A 23,412-nucleotide genomic window follows, 5' to 3' on the forward strand; every position below is an offset into this window, starting at 1 on the left:
TGCTGTTTTGATGCAGGTTGATAGTGATAAACCCATGCCTTAATCTTCTTCTATATAAATAAAAGGTTCGTATGTGTGTACTCTATAGACTCAAAAACTACTGGACCGATTTCGCTGAAATTTTCAAAGTTTGCTCTTATTAGGGCCGGGAGTGTTTAGAGAACGATTCGAATGAAATTCGATAGGTAGCGCTGTTGTTTTTACAGTTTTGTATTCAAACGCGCTCTCGCTCATTTCGATGTTCATGTCATATCGCTATCGTCGTATTTTACTTTGTTTAAATATATATTAATTTAGTATTACAAGGTCAATCGTTGCAAATATGTGGATTGAATATAGAGAATCCATGTTTTCTCATAGTCAATTATACGTTGCATGCTCCCGTGTAGGAAAATCAAGCGATTTGTATGTGTAAATAATTCATTAATTTGAATTTATTTAATTCAAATAAAATTAGTATTGATTTTTCACATGATATTGTTTTTGTAAAATATCCAGATGGCACTAAAGCTGAAGAACAAGAAAAAATACAGCAATGAAATAGAAAAAATGAATTATTTCACACAATTTAATTCATGTGATTTTAATTGAATGAATGAATTGATTTCAATTGTATTTATTTAATTAATATACATATATGTATTCTCAAGTATAGCAATAGTGGAGCACTGCCGGTTCCTCTAGTTATAATATAAAAACTGGGCAACCATTTTAAAAAAAATCATAGAGAGCATCTCCTATGATTTTTTTTCACAGTCTCTATTTCTCAAATATTGATTCGATGTTTGGATACTGTTAAGTAAATGCATTTTAATGAATCTGAATGTGACGAATTTCTGACCTTCAGTATGCTTTTAGGAAAATAAAAGCAAAAACATCAGCACGATTTATTTTCATACTAGCTGATATGCTTAAATAAATGCAAGACTATCGCATTCACTGAAATTTGTTTTCAACCTTCCATTAAAAATATTTTTATAATTTTTTAACATCGCTAACTTTTAAGTGGACTACAGATTTCATCAGCATAAAAAATACATATACAGTCTCTTAAGATGTTGCGATTAATTCTGCGATACGCGCATCAATAGTGGAGCTTGAGGGCACGGTTTGCTTTGTACATGGTGGGCCATAAGTTCTTGCTCTTTTTAAATCGCTTCTGAGTGAAAACCGCGCGGTTGTTTGGTCTTTGGAAATTTAGTTGCAATGGATCGCTTCACGGGGGAAACAAATACAACAGTAAAACAACGATTCTTATGTGTGAATCAACGTCCGAGTGTTAATTTCATTAAATCGTTGCTCAGAAAGTATGAGAAGACCGGTTTAACGCTAAATAATAATAATACAAAGCCTATCTAAAATTCATAAGATCCAATTGGTGCAATAATGGGCAACCTGCCATTAACTTTTACCACCGGTATATCCAATTTGGATAAAATAAATGTTTCTTAACAATACGAGATGACATCCAATGCTCCCCCCCCCCCTCCGCAGCCCAAATTAAATTTACCACCTCTTGATTTTATTCATTGGGTTATCTTAAAAGTCGTGTTTACTTAAATAAACCAGCCACAATAACTCGGCTTAAGGCGAACATTTGTCAAGAGATAGCCAACATCCCACGCGCTATGTGTCATAGTGTTTCAAAACCTAGGTGCCGGATTTGATGACTGCTCGCGGCGGGATGATGAACACTTAAACGACATTATTTATAAGACATGCTCTTCCAAATTGTTTTCTTTCATTAAAATAAACATTCATTATCATACAACCCGTAGTTTTTTTTTATTGAATTTTTAAAAATGCAAAGCTTTATGGCCCACCTTATATAATCACCTAGTGCGAAATACCAATAAGCATGCTTAGGTGAATCTAGTCTGTCTGTCTTTGAGATCATTGTACAATTCTTGGTTCTCATCCAGGTACTCGCAGTTGTTGGAAGCATTGTAGTTTAGCCGTTAATATTTTTCTTATATTCCTTTTAAAATGTGTCCTCTTGCACCGCCGCTGATTTTCTATCTATAACTTTATTCATTTCACCTTTTTTCAATCGATTTTCGGTTTCGTTTTGCGAGCTATTAACTAACTTTTGTTTTTTTCTGTTGCAGGTACGCTCGTTTCGATCCGAGACACGCATGGGCATAAGACAGTTTTTGCCAAGTGTTGTTACGCGTGTGTTGTGTGCAAATATGCATGATGGCTGCTGGATGTGAGATGAGGTTCGGTCCTCTTGTGTCTTGTGGGTCGATACGAATTTTAATGGCCAATTAATGGAGTGCAGTTTCATTCCCGGCTGTTCTTCAATCCAATTACTGTAAGAGCAAGATTTAACATTATTACTATTTCAGCATTGCGATGATTAGTTCAGTTTTACTAGGAAATAGCAAACACTTATGGGCATTGCATTTCCGCATACATCTATCTTATAATAATATTCACTAGTTATAGTTGTGTCTTCTGAATTTCTGTTAATTGTAACATATTTAAGCCAGCGTTTGTATATTTTAATGATACAATATCTAGCAATTACTTTAGAATCGCGGATTTATATAGTTAATATATTGTTTTAATAACCCAATATCAATATTTTATTCATACAAATAAATAAGATAATGCAGTTAAATATTTGTTAGTTATACTAATAAAAAATCAATAAATAAAAAATATGTGCGTAAGTGCAAAATTTCGAGCGCGAGTTGCGAAATTATGAGTGCAAAACGTGATACAGCCGCCGCCATATAGTGGTATTTTTTTGCGTGCAGCAATGGCAGTATGACCTATATTTATAAATTATATCCTAGATCGGCCAGTCGATTAATAGGTCATTGTTAACATGTTAACTACTATTGTATTCACTGGTGCCCAGTAGTCGTGGCATTGCGCCATAGTGTGCACTAGTGCCCGACAAAGTTAGTTTACGAAATATATCCCTATACGCACTAGGCACTATAGAAATTTAAAAACTCTCTTAGGCACTATAGAAATTTAAAAACACTAAGGTTCACATGTGGTTTTAAACCAGGTATTTTCAGGTATTAGTCACCGACTATACCACTGGTCTAAGCGTCTTCCAGTCTAGTTTTAATTAATTATTAAAAAAAAATACTTACCTAAATAAATACGTTGCTCGTATTTATTTTATTTATGGAAACTAACAGTTTATTTAAAAATTTCTTTTTACTGCGCGGCCAATTAGATGTCGTCATATTAATTCAAAGAAAATGCAGTTAAATATTCGACATTATCATAGAAATTGTAATATTAGTATATATTCCATAATATATTATTATTCCATATTAGTATAATTTACTGCTTTATTATTTTTTTAATTTTCAACTTAAATATAGACTCGGTACGACTTTCTTGATTTCAACGTCATAGATGTCTCGCGCCAGCTTTCTTTATCGGCACCCAACGTACGCAGAAATTTTGATTGCCTAAACTTTGTTTCAGTTTTTTTAAACAAGTTTATTAAATAACAAATAATTTTAAAGTCATGCTAATTATATATAATATATGTATGTAGATGTTACAGATTTATAACCATTTTCATGTTTACAATTTGTTATTAGCTACAAAACGTCTATGATTATAATTTAAGCGAAAGAAAAAGAAAAATACAGTAATCAATAAAACCAATAAATTAAGTGATAATTTGGGTATATGTATTTCATTGGAGAACTGGACATTTTATGCTTTTATTGAAATTGAAGGTTGTTTTTATCGTAGTTACCGATACAGGAGATTAGTGAGTTAGTGTGGTTTCGTGATATATTTTTTGGTATGAAAATAACAGTGTTCTTTAATGGTTGGTATTTGGAGATTAATGCATTTTTAAAGATTATTATATTAAGGTGTATTATACATTATTGTTATACCTTTGTTTTGAATGACTTGCAATTTATTAAAAAATAATATTATTGATGTTACTCTACACCGGACAGGCATATGTTAAAATTGGTCTAATTAATTGTACCGCAATGGCGGCAAGCCCTTTAAAATATGTTTATTAAATTTATGCTTGGAATCCAGGTGTAAGCCCAGGTATTTATCGCCTGTTTTCCATTTTACGTTACGAGGTGGCGGCAAAGTTTGTCTACGCTTTGTGAAAATAATTGTTTTAATTTGGTTGATTTTAATTATCCACTTCTCAAAGATTTTTTTGTTGTAATTTATTCGCGATTGGTATCGTCAGCGTACGGAGATAAACGCGTATTTTTTATTTTTGGGATATCGTTTGTATCCAAGATAAAGAGGAACGGCCTGAGCCAACTTTCCTGAGGAACTCCAGATGAAATTTTACTTGGGATTGAGTGTTCATTATTTAGTGAAACAACATAGCTTCTACTTTTCAGGTATAAACATATTAAGCGTAGCAGATAGTCAGGACCTTTGTTTTTGTATAGTTTATGAATCAAACCGTCATGCCATATAATGTCGAAAGCTTTTTCTATATCTAACATTAGAAGATCCGTACATTCTTTCATATTAAAATTAATGCGTATGTGCTTAGTTAAACTATTAAGTTGCTGATTATTTTAAACGCATATGGATTCAATTTTTCAAAATATGGTACTCTATGTAAAATGTTGGTAATAAATTCCAGAAAGGTGCTTAATCAATCTAATCTATCAATTCCAGAACTTTTTTTTCAAATTTTTAATGGCATAACCGTTTCATAAATAACATTTCTGGATACAATGATGTTCTTTAATCAAAACGAATCAGTGGCAATGGATGACCTTTTACTTCTTCCTGCTTTAAATTCACCATCACACTTTCCCCGTTCATTATGTCAGTATCATAAAAGAATCAAATTGATTATGAAATTAAGCAACAGTTTCTCTTTTTGCGCAAAATAAACGGATCACTCAAATAAGATTAAAAATTAACTACGATAGTTAACTGTAAAAGCATGTCTATTGAAAACTATTGTGGCACGTTATTTTTTATGAATGATTTCGAGATCGTGATTCTTCAGTCAATGATTATGATCTTGGTTTTTTATTAATTCATCTCAAAAAGTCCACTTCATTATACTAAAGAGTGATTCATACATCATTTGTAGATTTAGCGGTCAGTGTAGTGTCATCCACAAGGCACAAATTGTCATAAATTGTTGTACTCCACCTGTAAAAAATAAATATTATTCAAATAGATGGAGTTTGAGAGAACCAGTGTAATCAAACTCAAAGCGTCATATTGGATAGTTTATCGTGAAATCTGACGTCTTCGTATAAGGTAGATTCACATAGTATAAATTGAGGGAATGAACTAATAACTGTCTGCTAACTCTACCATTCAACTAATGATGTGTTATTTCGTAGCATTTCTCGTGAGAAACAATACGATACAAATTACTAGATTCGTATGATGCTCCATCTTGAGTTTCGGTGCTGATTTTGTACCGTTATTGCCATTTTGAACGTATTGCACTTACCTTTGATGCTCTGCAAATATCAATATATTGAGAATGCTAAATCTTTTCGTGTTAAATCGTATTCTTATCTGACAATGGCGATCGTTTTACGACGAGTGCGTGTATAGCGAACCGTTACCTTTACTCTTGATTATCCGGTCATTCCATTATTTTAAAGGTCACACAAGCGAGTCTCTTTGGTGCTCGTAAATTGTGGTGTTTTCGACCGGAGAAACAACATTCTCGTAATTGGAACTGTGGCACGACATCACTCCGATCGGTTTGACAGATTCCCCGCAAAAAATGTAATATGATACATTCATAATACACGCGTTGGAACTTTCCCAGCTACCCTAATTACAGTTCGCGTTTTAATTGCTATTTTTTTAATAATGGTCGAAACGTTTCTGAACCTAGTTTCCGGAACTGTCTCGGGCTGTACTCCATTGTGTTGTGTATGGTTACGGGTTGAAAGGGCGAATGCCCGGGGCGCCAATTTGCAAACGAGGGGCGTTTTGTACCGTTAGTCTATTGAAAATGCGCTGCGTTTTTTTTTAGACAAACGACAGTACCTTATATTTTTAGTTAAAAATTTCATCGAGTTTTTTTTAACAATTTAATTATACTTTTGTACAGTATATGTTATAAAAAAATAATATGTTGTACAAAAACTAATACAAGTAATTGATGTGATCTATGGAATTGTGTGCGTTAGAGTAAGACAATACGCTGGTATAATTTCAAAAGTTACCAATGAAGTACCGCGTCTAAGCGGATAATTAATAGTATTAATGCTAAAAGTTTTTTTCGCTGCCTTATGAACAACTGTTGCTTATTTTTATTTATTATTATTTTATATCTACTGCTGTAACATAACAGGCGTTAGCCTAAAGCGGTTTTTGGTAATTAGAGGTATCTTTATTTTTTATTAATTGATTATACAATAAGTTGCCAAGGATAAAAATAACACGCGAGCAAACATGTGATTAAATCAATGTTGTTTCATACATAGATCAAAAGGGGGCTCTTCAGAAAGAGTAGGCAATAATAAAATAACTTAATCGATTATTATTTTAAAATACCTTATGTTACTTATAACTCCTTATTATACACCTATATTCACATATATATAAATAGGTTTAAATGTGTAGAAAGAATAGCTATTTTATAGAATTATCTAATTTTTAAATACATACGTTCGAAATAGGTTTATCTTATTTATTCTTTTACATATAAATGATTTTCTAGCGTATGCCATTCATGATTATAGGTAGGGATTATGTGTGTCTTCAGAGGGGTCCTAGAGAGTATCGATGCGAATTTGATTTAAATCAAAGTGAATGAGGCTCATTGAATATTTATTATCCAAAAATGTTTACATGGATATAAATTAATTGCATTAAGTAATAAACTATTTTTTTATTAAGTGCTAAGAAAGTATTCAGAATAATTCTTACTTCTCTTTCTTTCTCTTAGTTTAAGATATTCTAATCTGTTATTAAATTGAAACATTATTACATACATAGATCAGAAGGTTCTTCAGAAATTAAAATTTAATTCAACAGGTTCTTTATTTGTTAATAAGTTTACATTTTGGGTGTAATACATTTTTATATTATTAATCTATAACATTTTCAGTTTCCTAAAATTATTGACTTAGTCTAAATTATTAGGAAAGTAGACAAAAATCTCTTTTAAAATCAACAATTTTTATACCAATTTCGGCGAGTTGTCGAAAAATATTTTAAATGCAATTTTATCTTATAACTATTTAACCGTTTATAATAATGGTTATACTCGCACAAAAGGTTTACATGCCATTTTTGGTTCAATGTTGAGTGCTATGGTAGACTCTTAGGCAGATTTTAAACCGAATATTTAGCGCCCCCACTCTCTCCGGGGACTTGCAGGTGTCACAGCAGTAAACACCTGAATGCAGATCATGAATCTTCTCGGACGGTTCGTTTCTTAATATATTATATGTTTAGGTAGCTTATGTTTATACCTAAACAGTAAGTTATTAAATTGTATTTGCAAAGATCAGTCAGGTGTTACTTATCTTTCTGATTTTTAAACTTCTGTAGAAATCAAGTGTAAGTTCTTCAGAAAAAATAGACAAATATAACATTACCCTGGTAATATATTTTTTAAATACACTCGTATTAGAATTATCTTATTTTTATCGAAATAATTTTTTTTGTAAAAATAGTCTTAGCCAGATCTGCCACTTTATTTCAAAATATTAGAAAATTCGTAGCTTGGTTAAAAAAGCTTTTTAAAATATAAATAAAAATTGACTTTACCTGTCTGCTATTTATGAGAATAAATGCCGTAAATATCGACATAAAACTTGTTCTAAAAATAGATCTTGTATGTATCATATTTTAAATTTTGCACAATTCATTTGTTTTTTCTTTCTAAAAAGCTATTTTTGAACTTATAAAAATAATTTTGTCCGATACATGGAAAATTGTTATCGAACCGTTTTGAAGTAACAAATTTAAATTATTTTTTTGTGAGTAAATATTTTATTTATATATTGCAAAGTTCATTTGCAATATGACGGACGATAGCCCAATGTATTACAGCGGGGTAAACACATTCAACAACTACTAAGTAAATAGTTGATGACATGATAACTGCTTTAGTTTTTGTCATATCGAAATGATATTTGTTCTACATTAAGACACTGTAAAAATAATTATTAATTGTAAAGTTCAATTGTATCATGACGGACGTTAGCATAATGTATTACAGTGGGGTAAACATTTATATTCATGAAAATAAAATAAAAATTATTTCTTATTATGTTTGAAATATTAAATAATTAAAAATTCGCAAATATTAGATGTTAAAATAATAAAAAATAAATTACATTGTTTTCACACACTTTTATACACAGAAATCTACATAATTCTTGCGGCCTTTGCACGACGGATTTTTATTAAGCCCAGCACTCTAATGATACGCTTTTACAGCCTCGTATGTTAGGCATTAAACACTATTATTTGTGCTCCATTTGCATTTTGTATTTTAATGGGAACATATACATAAAACCTGAGAGATCGAATACCACATGTAGTTATCTCAGATTTTCGTCCTTTTACAGATAGACCAATTCTCTAGCACACATACTTGAAAATATGTCTGAATTCAGATTTTAATGGTATTTGGATTCATTGTCAGAAGATAAAAATTGCAGAACTGATTGAAGGCTTTCGTAGGGCTCATATAATATAGGATAGATCACGAAACCAGTAGAATACTCACTGTTATGTAACAAAGCGTAATATAACAACACCCCATGAGCTAAACTATTTATATATGATTATACACGGTTTAATTATTTATTGCCCAATTGAATAGATTGCTCCAATGCGTGTCACTGCCATTAATAGCGGCAATTTGCCCTTTTGTTTTATTTATAATCTCCATTTCTACTTCATATAGATTTTACGATTAACGCAATTATAAGTTAAATTCGATTTCATAGTCATTATTATCCAGTATGATGGTATAATAAGTATCTGACGCTTGTGCGAACGTTTCTAATAACCATAAAACCGACACAATTCTTTCACGGTAATTAATTTATTATTGTCATAATATTTGTCTTGCGTTTTATTTGATTGATGATTCAGCCATCAATATAACTTTAGATCGTTGCAAACGATTAACAAAACTGGTTTTTAACATTCGCGTGGGATAAAATCTCCATATGCGATTGCTGAATGGGATTTTGGGTATAATTCATTATTTATTGTGAGTACCATACAAACAACAAAAATACTAATAAAACAATATAGTTCTAGGAAATATCAAATAAATAGAATCAGAACGAAATTTGTATTAAAACGATGGAATAGTATTCACGTTTCTTTAACTTATAAAGTAAACAAGCAAAATCTTCAGCGACACGCTGCATTAAAAATAGCAACTCAGGATACACTGCATGGGAATTGGAAGAGGTTCCAGATGTAGGTCAAGTGTAATAACTAGGAGTAAGCTATTATTTAAACCATGCGTTTATATATCAACCATATATGATTAATTTGGTGTATTTTTATTTTAAGTTTTTTTCTTAACTGCGTCAATTGAGGGATAGCTTTATATGATAATTATGATGTAAATACGTTTATTCAACGTTTTACCCATTATTAATATATATGTATAAACAATTATTTATTCAAAACAGTTATTGTTGAAATTTTTACGATGTTCAAGTTTAATCTTATACTTCCAGACCTTCTGAAATTTCTGTGTTAATATTGTCAATCATGTAAGGTTGGGTTCTTGTGGAATGAGAGTCGTAGGTCATAGGATAACTGACCCCGACCGACTTAACGGTTATTTCTCAGTATTTGGTCAAGGCGATGAAAGCGGGGAAAATCACCAAGAGATGTAAATCTATAAAATGAATGTTTATTTTTGCGATCGACTGAGTAAGTGACCTAGTAATTTGACGTGATTAACCCATTTTCTTTGGATTTAGATATTGTCGGTTGGTTTAATGCTCATTTTCACTGCTTTTCAATCACAATAATCTATTTGAGAGTAAATTGCTTTGCTTCCTTTTGTTCATTTAGTTAAAGAAAATCATCATAAGAAATTTTATCTTACTTTTAATTAGTCAACACAATATCACGTGCATATAAATATATTTGAGAAACGCTTTCATTATGAGAACATAATGTTTCAATACCAGTACCTAAGTCATTGTTTACCAATTGAAATGTCGTTTACTTAAATCCCACGTAAGCCCTTTTTTTAAATTGTTTGAGATATGTGAATAATGATAACAATTAATATTCTCGCGAATGACCTTTTTTTAGGCCACTAACCAGAATTAACACTATGTAGTTTTTTTAAAAAGAAGATTTACTTTGTTGTTATTTGTTATTTAAATGTCATCTGAACCATATTGTTATTTAATTTCTAGCGTGTCTCTTAATATCGAAATTAGTGAATATTATATAATTAAAATTCCGATCCATCATATTTTTTTCCTGATCTCATTGACAAATATCGTTATAATTAATTCATGTAAAGTAGAGCTAAGGTGTGCATAGTGACATTTATTAATTGTAAGCTGTAATGATAGTTTATAATTAATAAAATATAAGTCACTGATTTACAGCTGTTGATTCAGTCTGGTGTTTCACTATTTACTTGTGGGTGTTGACTGTGTTTACCCCGCTATAACACATTGGGCTAAAAGTTGCAAATTACAAAGAAAGATTAAAAAATATGATGGCATTGTTATATTTATGGTAAAGTATCTTATATACCAGCGGTAGCCAACTTTTCGACTTTTTAGATTATAAAATCGTCATATAAAATAAAAAGCATATTTAAGCTATTTGGGCAAGAAATGAATTCATAGTAAAATCTAAAACCCTTTTATCATGAAAAATACTATATTGTTGAATAAAATTTGCTTTTGCTGCTTTTGATCCTTTTTTCGATTCAGTTTGGTTTAACCCTTTATGTGCCAAAGTACCTTGGCGTAATATACCACCGCAATGCCAGCCATTGTTATTAAAAATTACAAAGGCACAATTTGCTTTTGACAACCCTGGCGACGTTGAAAAGTTAACATTTCATTTTCGACATTTTATGAATGCTATCGAGTGGTGGTAATTTTAAACGTTTCTCTATAGATGACTCAATGTACATAAAGTGGTGGGTTATGTGTGGTTTGTACTTTCATTTCTTCTGCCAAATCAATAAAATCAGGAGATTTATTCTCAATAGTTTAGTAAAAATATTTGCAGAAATCATTATAACAAAAACTAGTTATTAATCAATATCACCGATATCTGACGATTGATTCAATTGTAAGGAAAATAAAACACATCGATAATAATATTTCATGGAATGTTCATTTAAATTTTGGTTATTTTTTTCTATACGTCCATTTCTATATATTGAATGTTTTTTATTATTCTGTTTTGGTTTTTGAAGTATGCAAAATATGAATCTATTACTTAACAATCTTGTTATTTTAGCTATTTGATAACTCGATTGGCTTTGAAAACATCTTTTGTTATGTAATTAATCTTGATTTTAGTTATTATAACTTCTACTTCTTTTTCACTATTAATAGGAAAATTAGATTAAATTTAACATATTTTAAATGGCGCTCTGAATTTTATTTTATTGGTTATTGTTTAATGCGCCATAAGCCAAACACTAATATTTCTCTTAAATCATGACACAGAATTGACTAATTCGTTTTTGCCTTTTTTGTATTGTTTATGATCTACTCCAAATTAGTATTAATAAAAAAAACACAATATGAATATTTAACAATACAATGCTAATAATAATAATAAATTTAACCGCGACACACAGTCACTAGGCCGCAGCGGGTAAAGCGAACTGGCAAGATTCTGATCCTTTCCGCTAAACTCGCTACTAGCGTCGGAAACAACACTTCCAATAATGTTTATACGCGTTTTGAAAATTCAACCGCGACAAAATATCTCTAACCGCATGCTTATATATGTAGATGACACGCACGATTATCAACTGTGAATATTTTGATACGTTGTTTCGCGATCGACTTGTTGGCCGGCCCTGCTATATACTAATCGACTCACTTATGTATGCAGGCTGTATTAAACCAGCTACATTTATATTACAAATATCCCTACAGAACTGAAAAAAATTGTAAATCGGATTACATAGGAATATTTAAAATCAAATCAAAAGTGCTTGTCGCCATTGCGGCTCCGAGACCGATATTTCACAGAAAAGAGCATTGGCATTACAGGTACAATATTAACTTATAAAAAACTAATTAGACCGCTATTGACCCTTTGAGTAGTGAGCTAATTTGTACATATTTTTTTTTAATTTCTTGAGTGAGTTAATTTTACGTATATTTCCAAAATTATTTTTGTTGCTATTTATGCATTTATAGTAAATTATAGATTACAAGAATACAACAGTATTCTTAACGTTGTATTGCTTTGATTTATTTTACTTATTTTTTGTGTGAGTATGTTTTCATAATTTATTCAACACTTTTCTATTATTAAATTTTGTAAATTTATTTTACATATTTTTTATGTAATTGTTTTTATATCAATTCATAGACTCAATACTTTTTTTATAAAATTAATATAAAATATTTTTCTTTCATCTTTAACTATTTTGAGGTACCCCAGATAGTTGTATATTTACATACATATGTATATAACTGAAGAAATAATAAATAAAAAATATTATATTTATATAATATGTATTTTTGTGATTTCTTGTGAAGAGTACGAAATAAAATAACGTAACAAAAAACATTTTGTATTAATTTTATTAAAAATAACCTCTGAAATGATATAAAAAATCCACAAAAGCGGAATATATAACTCAAATCAATATATATGATTTTAAAAGTCTAAATATGATGTATTGTGTTCCTCTTATATAATGTTTTTTTAATTTAATTTTTTTATAATCCAAATTTTAAAAATCCAGAAAATTCAATTTTGAAAATTTTGGATTGTAATCTCTATTTTATACTATCATTAAAACCACTTCCTGGTCACAGTACTTTTTTTAAATAGCTCAAAAATGTTTGGCACAGACCCACCCTTTCCTATGCAGCGGTATAAAAAATCTAATGTTGTAAAACAATTAAAAACATTCCTACAAATTTAATTTTTACCAAAAAAAGGCTATGATATTTTCTCGATTAATTTGCTGATTTTTGATATGAGAATTAACAAAAAAACAAATTTCCGAGTTAACTCGGGCATGACCGGGAATGGGTTAAAAAACTTCATGACATTATCGGACACTCATTAGCATGCGGAAAGATATTTCGCGAGAACATACTAATCTCAAGTATCTGTAACTACGACAAAACCAAACTCAAATTTAATATACACATATATTACCCGAGAACATCTTGTTTTAGGTGCCCAAACTCCAATTTCAATAGACCGAGCTGTTAAATTAAGTTATGTTGTAAAAAGTTTTAATGGTAATTACTTAGTGAGAAACTTCTAGTGTTATGTTGATTGTGAACTTGAACACATTCCAATGCATGTCATATTATGTACTTTTATAATTTATTTTAGGATCATCTATTTAAAAATAATGCTCACATTTAGAGGATTAACAAACGGTATTCTTATCCAATTGTATTAAAAACTCGCCCAATCATGAAAACATATATCCTTGATTATTATCTTATGATCATGAAACAAGTTTAATATCGTCTTTTTTTTCTCTGAAGACACCGTTCTTCGGCATAATATAGTGGAATTAAAACCATCAATTTCTGTATGAATTTTATGATATGAATTATTTTTTACACCAGTGTGTAACTGTTACAATAGCAAGTCGCCTGTTACTCGTGATAACTCAAAAACTATTCGACTGATTTTATTCGTAACTTTGACATAGGCTTGCTTACGTAAGTCTGATCCATTTCCGCCGTTTGGCACAATTCGCCGAAAAGGTTTGCGATCACTAGCAAACAATGGCCGACGGCGGCGACGTGTCGAGAAACTCGACCGCTCTTTGTCATCGTGCGAACGGAACGAAAAAAGAGCCGCTGAGGAGATGACCCGTTCGCCTTCGTCGGCGGAATAGTAGCGCGCGGATCGATCCGTGCCGGCTAAATTGTGTGTATGTAGTATACACGCGTAGATATACGTGGTACAGGAGGAGGAAGGAGGAGAACGAGACAGACGACCGCCGGACGCGTTCGAATTACGAATCGGCGGTGAAAGCGACCGGTTCACGCACATATCGGACTCCTCCGCGAGGACCGATTTGGTCGCCCGCTGCTGATCAGCCCTCGGTTCGTCTACTTCGAATCGGAGCGAAGCACTTCGATGCTAGGCTGCGTGCCTGATTCATTGCAACGCATTCTTCATATTTTTGATGCGTCATGGCACATAAGCCTGCTCTTCTGCGACTCAATAGTCCTAAACTAGGATAGGATTCTCCTTCCGATCCATTAACCTTTACCGGACAAAAAAAATCTTATTGAATCCACTGCGGTCCAATTTATTTAATGACAAAAATTAAGCTTTTTACCTATTATTTATATATCATTTATTTAGGGTATATCCTATACTCATTCCAGATGTTGGGACCACTACCCGAAAAAAACCACCTGAGAATAAAATGACAAAAGTACAAATGTTTCTCTCTACCCTTGTAAAAGTATTTATTTAATTGTTCACCATTGTAATTCACACAACATATTTTTAATCGCTCGGAATTTAATGTTGTTTTTTTATTACTTTGATATATGAAACACTAAATATATCTATGTATTTACATTACAATTACTTATATATTTATATACTCGGTGTTTGGTTATATTTCCCGAAGCAATCTTCCATATGATTTTAAATTACGTTTTTTAAAAAAATCTTTTTTACATAATATAGAAATTTACTATATGGGAATAGACCTATTTGATAAGCCACGCCTAGTCCACATCGCGACGATTTTTTATCCTTTGATGCAAATACTAAATATTATTGTTTGTTCATTTATATGTTACAACTCCCTTACGTATTTTTTTTATTGTTTTGTACCTAACTGTACTTGTTACATATTTTTTTGAAAAGCAAAATATCAGCTAGTAATATTAACGTCTAGAATTGGCAGAGTGATCGAATTCAAGTTTCATATGTTGGCAGCACTGTAAATCAGACAGCTGTCAATAAACACGCATGTTCAAAGTGTCAAACGCAGGGACCTCGTTTTTTCAGAGGGGAGGGCAAAAGTTAGTCAGTCAGTGTTAATTTTTTTAATATTTAGATTTCGTAAAAATTCATACTATTTTTATTTTATTGACATGCATTTTTCTGACCAAATTCAAGGGGCGTCCCTGTTTAGAATCAATATTAGTATCAATACCGTAATCAACCGTATAGAATTGGGAGTCGAAGAGGTAACAAAAATCTGCAATTATTCATTTTTATACAGATTACGCTGTTGATCGTGTCAATTATTGTCTCACTTTCACGATTGCATTGATCAAACGCTGAATTTCCACAATTAGAATAGAGATTAAACCACTTGTAATAGGGAAAACGATACTATCCCAAGTACGTGCAGACTTGCCGTTACAAACTTGTAACAATGTTTTAGTTACGGGTCAATTGCACGTACATTCGGATTCATTGTGAATTCACTAAATAATACTGGAATTTTCTGTTATAAATTTTATACCGATTCTAATTACTTGATTAGGGATTTTTAATTGCATTATATATCGTGCGTTTTGAGATCAGCACGCGAGTTTTGGTTTGCGTCAAAAAAGTTGATGAATATTGCGTAATTTAAAGGCATGTTCTAAAATGATTTATATAACCATATAATTTTACCAACCCTTTTTAATTTATATAAACTTTCTCTCAGTTGTTTCCAATTATCTAAACTTCCTTTAATTAGTAATGAGCGAAGCTGGTAAAAACAGAAAAACATAATTAAAAATTATGTAACCTTCTCCAGCTTCAAAATACGTGTTTACTAGTTTTAATTTTAAATTCAAAGTAAAGTTGAATAAAGAAGTATTATAAATGCCAAAAGATTTATTGATAACCTTACTGATTTAAATAATTAATACATATTTTCGCCCTTTTCCTTTCACACACAATACGACAACTACATGCTTTGATGTCACGTTCATAAATTTTACGTTAGGCTTAATTATTTATTCAATAATTGGCAAAATACATTCGCGTATTTGTATTTGATTTTAATGAACAATTAGATCGTTCTGTTGCAAAGCGTATTTTCATGTTAGGTCGACCTACATAACTTAATTGGTGTATATTTTTATAGAAAATGTATTTCCGAGAATAAAATTCTGCATCATTCATTGTGCGATGCTCTGCTTTATTGATTTTGACTATTTACATATACGAGCTCTAAATGTATTGCGATTCTTAAGCTTGAATTCCTCGTTCCACCGGATCAATCTCCCAAGAGTAGCACTACCTGATGCGATTCTATTCTCCAGAATTGTCGCGGTCTTCTTATAAAACTTTCAACTTTGCTTTACATGTAAATAGAGGTACATTTATACGATTTTTTTGTTTTGATTATCAATATTGTCTATCCTTCGCATTTATAGAATGTCATATGTCTAATCATTATTTATTTACTAGTATCGTATCCTAAATTAACCGATTTTAAATACGCCAATTATTTCATGTTAAAAAATATTATATTTTATAAAATTGCAGTATTTTATATCTTTATAAAATAATTTTATTGCTTATTTAATGAAAATCCATTATGTAGTATTAAAATATTAGCCACTATATTAATTGTTAAGACCAAGTATTAATGTTAAGGCTAAGAAAGAAGGTTAAAGTATTTTAAGTTAAAGTACGAACGTTTATTTATTGGGTTGATGCAAAAGTTTTGACGTTTTTGTATGATCCTAGCAAACAGTTTTTTTCTCGGACTGATGATAACATCTGTTTTCAAATGTCCTTTTGTATAAATGATACTACCGCTTTACTTTCTATTCAGTTTTGGTCAAGTCAGCGTACAGTAGTCATTATATTTTTTTCAAAATGTCTTCAATTGTCACGTGCCAATTTATTGACTATGTGTCGCTTTGAGTGCGAGACAAAAGCACGACCCTTTTTTGCATCGATTGGTTACTAAAGATAAGAAATGGGTTGTGTATAATAACGTAGCACGAAAAATACATTAAAGTATACCGGGACAAGCCCCATTAACGACTTCAAAGGCTGAAATCCATAAAAAAGTAAACTTTGTGTTTGGTGGGATTGCAAATGTATTTCGAACTTTTAGAACGTAATCAAACAATTACAGCGAAATAATATTGTCAACAATTGACCAAATTAAACATCGCCTTTGATTGGTAAACAAAAAGGAGTAGTATTTCATCACGATAACGCACGAACACATGTGGCGATGATGACCCAACATAAGCTAAATTAATTGAATTGTGATGCTATCAAGCACCCAACCTATTCTCCAGACCTTGCTCTTTCCGATTATCTTTTATTCAGATCACTGCAAAAAATTTAAATGGTAAAAAATTGCTGCAATAGAGCAGATAAAAAGATCCCCTAATGTATTTTTTGCATCAAGATTAACGGAGTTTTACTCTAATGGTTTTAGGGGTTGTGGCCCTAGGGGTGATTAACCTCGCGGCCAATGAGACTCAATGTGAATCTAGTAAGACTTTTTATTGATATATTTACATGAGTGCGACGGATGATTATCGCGATTATCCTTAGGGTTCTTGTGGCTGCCTGCAGCGAACGTCAGGAGGTAGTCCTTCTTGCGGCGAAGGTCGTTCTGGAGTTCCAGGTCGTCTCTCTGCGTCTGTCACTGAGGGCGCGTCTGTTGGTCTCTTCGGGTGGCTGCTGGTGACTCACTCTCCGAATGTCTTCCTCTCTGATTGTCTGCCTCTCCTCATCAGAGTCTGAGCTTATATACTTTAGGGGTTAAAGGCTTGTTGGCCAATCGCATATGTGCAGCGATCTTCCAGCCAGTCGCTGCAGTCGCTTCGTAGAACAGCGAAATACGCCTACGCCTTTAGAAAGCGACGTAAGAATTTTCGTTGTCTCGCTTGTTCTTGTTGAAGCGGCAATGCTCATTTCAAGGATTTTCGTCTGTCTCACATTCGGTTATAAAATAAATATTTCGGTCTATTTTGCACAAAATAAAATATATGTAATATCACAGTAACTGGTTGTCAACTCCTACAATACGATTGTGCGAGTAAAGCATCGGTGTGTTTTGGATAAAAAGTGGAAGGCGTGATATTCACTGCGTTAGTACAATGTGTTACAACGGGGTGAACACAATAAAAAACTACTAAGTAAGTAAGTAGTAAGACACCAACAGTTTTTAATCAATATATGTCACTTGTAATTATTCATCACGATATTCATCCGTGAGATTAGAAAAAGCTAAGAAAACCTAATCTGTGATAATTTACCGTAATTATAATTATATAATTATCACTAGTTTCGATCTCTCAGAATTTAAAAAATATATTGCTGATTCGTTGGTCCTTTTCTGAATTTTCTGGTTGTTATAATCCCGACTCCTGGGATTTACGTTTCAAAAACCGGGACGAGAAAATATAAAAATGTCCGTGATGACATTTTTTTTAATATCTTCCATTGTTATGTTCAAAACCTTAAAATTTCTAGGATTCTACAATTTTTCAATCCTGACTCCCAGGATTGAAATAATCCTCAGAAACAGCACCCACTATTGCCGATACGTAATATAGGCACAGACGTAATCGTAGTTTTTTTATCGTTAAAGTTAGGTATGTATTAAATTAGATCGTCTGTTAAGTTGTATAATTTATACAATTGGTACGATGTTGGTTATATATTATTATAATACGCAAATTTATAAAAGTAACTGTGAGATAATGGTGAAATGCGAAAATTGGTTATTTCATTTATATTAGCATGTATAAGTATTGTTTTTTGAATAAAAACTTTGTCTCTGTTATTAAGATGTTATTAATAAAATATTTAATCAAGTTTATAATTATATTCTTCAGAATTCTAGTAATTAAGCTAAACAGCGACGTGAATACAACAATTATACAATATACTTTTTTCTCAGAACGATCATTTCATGTTAATTTATAAAATTCATAAATGAAGAGCTTTAAGTAATGAAAAGCTATTTAAAGATTAATTTACAACTCTAAAAATGAAAACCTTCTCGGATTTTCACTCTGAATTCCAGGAAAATAAACCATATTAGCATAAACACCGATTTTGATTATATAAAATTATTTTAATTACTAGCTTTTTCTCTTTGGATATTTTTAAAGAACAATATTATGTACAAGAGCAGTTTATAGAACTATTATGTTTGTGTAAGAATTAGGTAAACATTGCTTGGTATATTGGTTAAGTTTTGATTATATTTACATACATATATACTCTTCTTTGTTGTGTTATAGTTTGACTTAACTCAACTATTTATCATATAGGTTAACTTAAAACAACACAAACATGATTGAAACATTAATCAGATGCTTTTAGTAGTCAACTTAATTATTTAACTAGTTGATAACAGCAAAATAAGGTGTATCTTTTGTGGTTATCCTATCTTATATTTGCGTTGTGTTTACAAACACGTTGACGTTGTTACACGTCAAGACTCAAGAAATCACACACCGTGATGAAACCTTTTAAGTTTTTATGTATCGTTTATTTATGCTCCACATATCCGAGAATTCATTGTGTTTGTTGTCCCGTTCTGCAACAGCTACTCAGTTTTGTTGTTGATGTTAGTTACTGTTTATTCCCCTCGTAACTCATTGTTCAAATGGCAAATTGCCGAAAACGTTTTGCATTCGTACGATGATTCAATTGTAATATTATCACTCGACGAGATAACGGTTTTAACCGCAGTTTATGTGACGTTGATGTGCGTTTGCATATAAATGGACAGTGCATTCATTAACTTTTTGAAACTTGTTGCGCATGAGGGCTAAGGTTGATCTGGACGTCAAATCATAAAATTAAATAAAAAGGTCTTTATAAGATTCCTCATTGACTTTTTCGTTACTCGAATACATGACCTTGACATCCTTAACATTGAATGGCTCATAAATTTTAAGAATTGATTTTATTCTATAGTATAAATCAAAAATATGATTTTAATCTTATATTTTAGCTATCATACGTTTGAACCATTGTTTTTACATATTGTAAATCTTCCGCTGCTACTTGACGAGCTTTAGCCCAATATCAACACAATCACAACTACTAAGTAAGTAGTGACACACCAGACTGAAATCAGTATTTATATCATTGACATATTTTATTGATTATAACATTATATATTTACAGCTTACAATCAGATCTTACGACCTAGCTCGATTTTATTTTTAATTGATATTTGGAAAATTTATGAAAACCTAACCTGTGTTAATCGATCGATTTACGCGGTAGATACGTTCCAGGAAATATCGCATAAATCGGGGCATAAAATGATCAAATAGTATGTACTTGTACTTTTTAACGTTTCCTTAACTTATAAAGTAAACGAGCGATACAAAAAGCAACTCAGGACACACTGCATGGGCAGTGGGAGATGTTCCAGATGTAGGTCAAGTGCAAGTGAGAGTAAGCCATTAACCGATACTTTTGTACATTGCCGCGCCAAACGCTTGGAACCAAATATTTTGGAGTATTTAAAATATTTTTTTTTCTTAACCACGTAAAACGAGAGTTAAGTGTGTAATTATATAATAAGCATTAATTCAGATCTCCCAAACACGATACAAATTTAACAACTCAAGAGTCTATATAGGATTCGAGTCCTGATCTTCTAAAAATACAATAACAATGAAACTTGTTTTAATTAGTTTGTCGCTCTAATAATAATCGCTTTGTCTCAAAAATCTATTTTTAGAAATTATATATACTATACTAAATAGTATCGTTTTTATTAAATCCACGGATAGTACACAAAAGAAGAATAAATTATCTGAATGTTTTTTATGTGTATATTATCCATAGTTATTTATATTATTTGCTATTCATAAGTATTTATTTAATCTTAAATACTTATGAACGGCTCAAATAGCTTTGTATTATATTACAGACTATTTATATTCTCTGAATCGATTTTATCGCGTGAGAATAATATTGTTGTTTTTTTATTTAAAACGCATGAAATTACTTTTTACTACAATAAACTAAAACATTAGTTTCATTATTACTTTACTGTGATCTTACTCTTCTAAATACATTGCATGTATTTAATACAGTATATATAGATCTACAATCAATATAAAATAAAATCATTATATTTTTACAAAAAATATTTGATTCTATTTTGTAAATAAATTTAGCTTTTAAACCATTTATAATAATCCACTCACGATTAACTTCATGCATTATTCGCAAAGCTGAGCGTTCTTTATATAAATATGTTTGTGCGGATCTTAGGTTTGTTAATGGAGACACAATTATATTTATAGTTATACATACATTTTTATTAAATTAAAAAGTATACCCCCCAATAACACGGTAAATTTGGGACATGCTATTTGGATGCCCGTTACTTTATGTGTGAGCGAGCCAAAGGGAGGTATCACCACGCGCCTGATTTATATGTACATATTGCAAAATATTTTCTAGTCCCCTGACTACACGCACCCGAATAACACGTCTCCAATTTACCGTATATGAAAAGCAAATACAGATAAGACACTGGTTACGTTGCTACTGGAATAAATAATTGGGTGTATTGTTATTTTTAAAATTCGAATATGGAGCTCGAAAACTACTTCAAGAAATTCGTACTGACATGAAATCAATTGGTAATAATTATTAAGTGTGTTCCACAGTTAAGTTCCAAAGCGCACATTAATATCTCATAAGTAAATTTGTACTTATGTAAATCGAAATTGCTTTAAAATAGTCTGATGCTTAGAGGTACCTCACTCGAAATCAAAAAAAGGTTGGGAAACACTGCTCTAAGGTGTGCCTCATTCCGTGAATTCAGCTCGAAAGGCTGTAGTCTCTGTATGCACTATTAGGATGCTACCTCCGGAGGATCCTTTAAATATAAGACAAGTTTTTTGCAGCCAAAAATCCCTCAGCAACGCATGATTAACCAAAATTTGTTTCGATAAGCCCAGCTTTGATTAAAATTTGGTTTTGACGGTCGCCACATTTGTATTAAGGAGTTTGGCTAAAATAAAATATGGGTGTCTAAATTTATTAAAATCATTTGTTAAGTTATGCCATTCTCTAATAAATAAAAATATATTTTCTATATTTTAGTGATATCATCATTTTCTATGAATCCGTTTTATGTTCCAAAAATCTCATTTTTTTGGGTTCAGTTACTTTAGAGACAAAGGCCGGGAGTTAAGGAAATATACGAGAGCATAAAATGATGCATAAAATAATAATAAGTTGAACATTCAAATTACGATAGAGAGTGTAGTTAAGACTTTTGCACATTACTGTATGTATTATAATAAAACGTAATAATTAATTGTTTTGGGATTTATGCTGCTTTTAACGTTTTTGAAACGACAATATACTTTGTATTTAGCAAACATATATTATATCACATATATCTATATGTTTAATTATCACTGAGTTTTGACAAAATTTAATGTTAACGCAATATTCAAGATCGATTACCACAACTTCCTGGCAACGATTGAAGGTTTGCATGGTTTGGCAAAAAATCAAAGGTCGCTCTACTCCCAACAAATAAAATTAATCGAAAAGCTTTTGATCGTCGTATATTTTACTTTTAAATGTCTTTATACTGCAGTTTTAACGACAGTAATTATCAATTATTTTCCTTAACCATTGCGTTTATAGCCAGATTTCTTGTAGTTAACTCGTTCGCACGGCCGTTTTTACTGGAGTGTGTAATATATTTTTTTCCACTCAATCGCATAGTTGTCTCCATCGGACAGTTAATTTTAACTCGTCTCCCATGACAGTCGCGGTTAACGCTAGAGCCGTTTTACCACAGTGCAGTTAAAATAGAATAATAACCCAACCGTTGTTTGATTTATAAAAACTGTATGTATTATACAACTTGAAGATACTAACACTAGTTAGTGTACATTCCTCCTGTGGGTGCAAGCTAACGAGTTTTATTAGCAATTAGCAAATTATCTGTGGGTTATGGAGAGCGGTCAAATTAACTGGCTAGTTTATTGGCTGGAAGATGCGATATACTTGAAGTACCCTTAAGCTTGGATATTGAAATAAATCTGCGCTATTCAAGTTATGTTAAAATGTTTAATAATATTAATCATATCGGCTAATCTCTTACATCACTGTTACGACTGTTATGTTATGCAACGATAAGATAACAAAGATAAAGCGAGTGAATGTTTTCTTAGCGCGAAACCTTCACCGATTAATCGATTGTTATTATTAAACGATTATGGACTCTCGACGTGTAATTAAGTAATTTTATTATTATGATTTATAACAGTTCATCGTTTATCTTTTCTA

The 23,412-nt window shown here is 31.2% G+C and overlaps 1 protein-coding gene across 50 annotated transcripts in view; it reads left to right on the top strand.

The window, feature by feature from the left end:
• The window catches only part of tou (bromodomain adjacent to zinc finger domain 2B toutatis), a 104,976-nt gene that overhangs the window by 34,627 nt on the left and 46,937 nt on the right, over nucleotides 1–23,412 (top strand). For 13 of the 50 annotated variants that reach the window (XM_088182645.1, XM_088182638.1, XM_088182613.1 and 10 more), the window contains exon 2: nucleotides 2,109–2,314. The exons of the other annotated variants lie outside the window; for them this stretch is intronic. The gene's annotated coding sequence lies outside the window, so the exon portion shown is untranslated. The remainder of the gene's footprint in view (nucleotides 1–2,108; nucleotides 2,315–23,412) is intronic. 50 annotated transcript variants of the gene reach the window in all.

Source organism: Plectrocnemia conspersa, unplaced genomic scaffold (genome assembly GCF_051122295.1).
Source record: "Plectrocnemia conspersa isolate PC_06_02 unplaced genomic scaffold, ASM5112229v1 ptg000003l, whole genome shotgun sequence".
NCBI lineage: Eukaryota > Metazoa > Arthropoda > Insecta > Trichoptera > Polycentropodidae > Plectrocnemia > Plectrocnemia conspersa.